The following is a 4,528-nucleotide window of genomic DNA, read 5'->3' as shown; positions in this document are numbered from 1 at the left end:
TTATATCAGCATCAGAGACAGGTCGAAATTTGATCAGAGAGCATCCCACGTGGTGACACTAGGTGTTCTTTCTACAAAACACGAACATCTGTCAGTGGGCTTCCCGTGCAGCACAGGGCGCCTTCAGCCTACACGAAACACTGAAAACAAATGTGATGACATTGGTATTGGTCTCCAGTTCAGTTGAAATTTTATTGAGGAAATAGTATACAGTCGTCTGCTGTTGTAAAACTATGTAAGAAGGGGTTGCAGTGCGGTGGGTTGAAAACTGATTTGATTGAGGGGTTTGTATCCTCTGGAACGACTTACGATGGGTAAGTGCCCAAAGACCTTTTATTCTTACTGTCGTGGAGCTTTCTTAAGTATAATTTTAATTACTAAATTTTAATCAGTAAAACTGACTAAGAGTAGTCTGAGCTGTGACTTGTGTGAGGAAGTTTCAAATAACCTGCAAGTTCTTTGATGCTTTGTATCTTATGGAGTGGATTGGAGAAGTTTGGATAGAATTACCCAGTATTAGTTGCGACAGACGATAGACAACTGTTTTCGGTAATTCAAGTTTGTTTCTGATTATGTGGTTGAAGACAGGTATCGGATAAATCCCATTAAACAGACTGGAATGAGGCGTGGAGTTGCGAGTTTATCAACTGCCTTTAGTTGATAGGTAATAAGAAAAGTTGTTTTTTAAAACTCGGTTTAGCTTGGGGGGTTCATTAAAATGACTAAATTTAAATCTCCACCCACATCTGGTGTCGCATGTTGGCTGCACGAAATGTTAGGTACTGACATCCTGATATTAAATTTGTCCCTGTTTCGCTTGTCTTCTTACGATGAATGTGGTGGTGGTGGACGACGACGACGACGACGACGATGATGATGATGAAGATGAGAAGCAATGTGTCTAGAAATATCAATTTTATAGTTTTCATTAAAAGTTAGCTAAATTAGCTCGTCATACGAACCCTCAGATGCTTAGCATTGCCTTTCATTTAAAATCAGAATTAAAAAAAAAACTGAACATTATTCAATGTTTTTGTTTTGCAACTGGTACAGACAGGTACTCCCCTTTTTTACGGGTATTTCGTCTCTGACATATCTGCACTGCTCTCTAATGTCTTCTGTTCGCCAGATAATAAGACATTTTTCAGTGCAACTGGCCGGTTCGGTTAATTAATCATCTGTGTAAAGAATAATGTTTCTTGCTAGTCAAGTGTAAATGCTCAATACTGGGTATTTACTCACAGAAGTGCACATTTCAGACTAATAAAAGACTGCTTTTATATTGTCAATGGTGCTTCTTTGATTTTTAGATATGACAATAATCTTAAAAATAAACCAGTTACTGATGAGACAGCAGGACTTCACCAGCTACAGGATATATTTACAGGCAAAAGAAAGAGATTATTTGCTAAGAAAGATGGGTAGATATGAAAGTCAAAGATGATTCACCTGTAAGAATTTGATATGATATTAAGTTGTCGAATTGAAATGAAAACATACTGAGATTCTATATATTGCATGCGCGATTGATCAAATCATTCATTGACTTAGCATGTATGCTGTAGTTTTAGTGAAGGTCTTGTCAAACTAAAAATAATAACAGTAAAATGAGTTTAACATTTGTTTTGACCATTGGCTTCAGAACTCTGTAGCAGGTCTGTCAAGTGTTGATGATGGCAGTCTCAATCCTCAAAAGGAAATCACTTTTACTAATTATTGTTTGAAGTTTATGCTGAGAGATGCTAGGCAGTTATCTGATTTCTGTATTAAACACAAGTAGATGTATTATTTTAGGGGTTTCTTATTCATAATCACCGAACATTCGATGTTAAGTTCAAACTGTGTATACAATGACGAAGCTACAAACAATAATGAATGATGGAGAATGACAATCCTCTGTGCATTATAAATACTGACAAAACACTGCCTACATTTGTATCCTCAAATTTCGTACAAGAATAATTTTACAGTATTGACCGATGTTGATTTCGATGCTGATGAAAACTAACACAAAAATCGAATAAAGTTCTACATTTTTTCTGGATGTTAAATTGTTTTGTTAAAAATAAATATACTCGTTGATTTTATTTGTTTTCCTGCCTGATAAGGATGTTCGTTGCTTGTGTGTGCTGTGCAAAGGAAACTAGTTATCTTCTTCTTGTCTCTAAGTTTGTGCACGTGTTATCGCAATATTTTATTCATCTATTTCGATTCCGCGGTGCCACACCCAGTGGAGTTGCTAAACAATATTCCCCGAGATTCTTTTTTGGGTCTCTACAACACACAAAATAAGCACACTAAATATTATGGTTATAGTTTTTTTTATTTGTAACATTTATTTCGATTTTTATTTTTAAGACCATGAAATTTTTTTTAAAATATAATAATTGGTCGTGTGTCTGGAAAGTAAATATTAAGTCTCATTAAAAAATTCGAAAGCTTCAAAATCTTTTTAAAAAAAACAACAGAGAACAAAATAACTTTCTTATTTTTAGGTCTAATAACGATTACAAAAAATAATAATATAATTAACTGCTTCTCTAATGACTTGTCTTAGATCATTACCTGTTCCTTCCATGCTATTATCCCCCTCCTCCCTTTCATAAGGGATATAAATAGAGAGCGAAGGACGAGAGAACTGGGTTACGGTCAAGCTGATGGCGTCTCCATGCCTGCTTCCGTGTAACCGGGTCAACCAAACCCATCACCATCTCTCAGCCTGCCTTGCCTGCAATCCCCAGAAACGATGAATTCTCAATAGTTCAAACCAAAAACTACACAATATGAAAGTCCGACACTTGAAATAAATGTCTGCTCTGACAGCACGTCACCGGCGCCTGCAGGTTCCTGCAACCGGTGGGGACACACTGCCAGTTGGCTTTAATACCTTCTCTCTTCCTCATCGGAACCCCAGCCAAACATTCACTCAGCATGATCGTCTCTCTACTCGTCAAGACTGCGAGATTATCGATGAATCTCTGTCTCTTCTGTCTCGCCTTGCACTGACCTCATGTACGTCCACCAGCTCTATTTATTATGTACTCTAGCTTGCTGAATTAGGAATTGCTTTTTTCCAGATCATAAGAACTATTTAGGCGCACTTTTCCGTCAAATATTCCCTTAAATTCGTGAAATGGGTTCTCGTATTCCTCCAAGCTGTCTGTCAATGATAATCGCAACTGAAAGATGCGTCACATATGATTTCCCCTGCACATGACAACTTTTCATCCAAACTAAGACCAATGGCGGTTGTCTCCTTCGGTAACGGCGATGTTCCTGACACAGCCGCTTGTGTGGTGTGTACGCCCTGAAGAGAAGATATTGACTAGTGTCCACTAGGACTCCGCAACAGTGGCAAATACCTTCCAGTTCTAGTTGTTAACAAAGCGTCTACATGAGCCCAAAACATTTTAAAGTGACTGCGACAAACATAGTTTTCACCAATTACTCTCCTTGTTTACTTCACTGCGGTTTCGTAAGCCAACGGCGATAACACAGTTGTCACGACTGCACAGTGCTTTGAGCTGGAGGAAGTTATACAGCCAGTAGGTTACACAGAGTATGAACAGCGTGTGGCTTGCGTCTTCCTCGAATAGTAAAAAAAACGTCAGAAAGACAATTAATGTAATAGAAGAAATACCTCATAAAACTGAATGATTTCCTTATCAGTCTTCTCTCGCTCTGCCGATGACTGCGACAGTCTCATATCTCAAAAGGTCACAGCACATGTTGCATACGGGTGCTGTGTGGTTGTCCTGATCTACATCCTACTGCACCTCCTAACTGGCCTGGCCTTACACCGATCACTGTCCCAGAAGTCGCACGGACGGTGGCTACGGCAGCATCTTCTTTGCCACACATCTCATCGGCTTTGTTACCGATGATGCTTCATCGTCCATCATACTTCTTTCGTCTACCTCGTCCATAGCGCTCTCGTTTTCGTCGTCACCTGAGCCTCTGTCGTCTCCATGCAAACGACTCGCATGGTGTCGAGGTCTCTTCTCTGTCACACCCCAGAAGCATGGACCACAAAGACCACTGAACCTCAGGAATCTTAGAATTACATCAAAATTAGCTGTAGAGAAACAATAATTTCAAATCGTATAGCAGAACACTTTAATCTATTTTTTATAATACTGAAAGGGCTTGATAATTTATTGCGATGTAAGAAATTGCTTAATCATCTTGGAGGTGTTTAGTAAAGAGAGACTAAAAACATAACCCTTGATTTCCACATTCAGGAAAACTAAAACGTTTTCGGACAAGAAAATCTGTCAGCAGTTTTGTTAATCTAAGTTTTATCTCAGATTAACTTTAAAATTTTTGGAAAACATAAGTTTACACTTTTCTACATTAGTCCAAAGAACTCCTCTTCCCGCGAGAAATAGTTCATTGATTTCAATATTAAGACAACGAATCGAGTCAGTGAGTTATCTTGTGATTAATATGTAAACATACATTCTCTCGACTCAGTAAAGGCCTAGTGGAATAATCTATTACTGGTTTCACTTTTCTTAAGGACAAAAAA

Source organism: Pomacea canaliculata, linkage group LG8 (assembly GCF_003073045.1).
Source record: "Pomacea canaliculata isolate SZHN2017 linkage group LG8, ASM307304v1, whole genome shotgun sequence".
In the NCBI taxonomy this organism is placed as follows: Eukaryota; Metazoa; Mollusca; class Gastropoda; order Architaenioglossa; family Ampullariidae; genus Pomacea; species Pomacea canaliculata.
Note: the sequence above shows the minus strand (reverse complement) of the source record.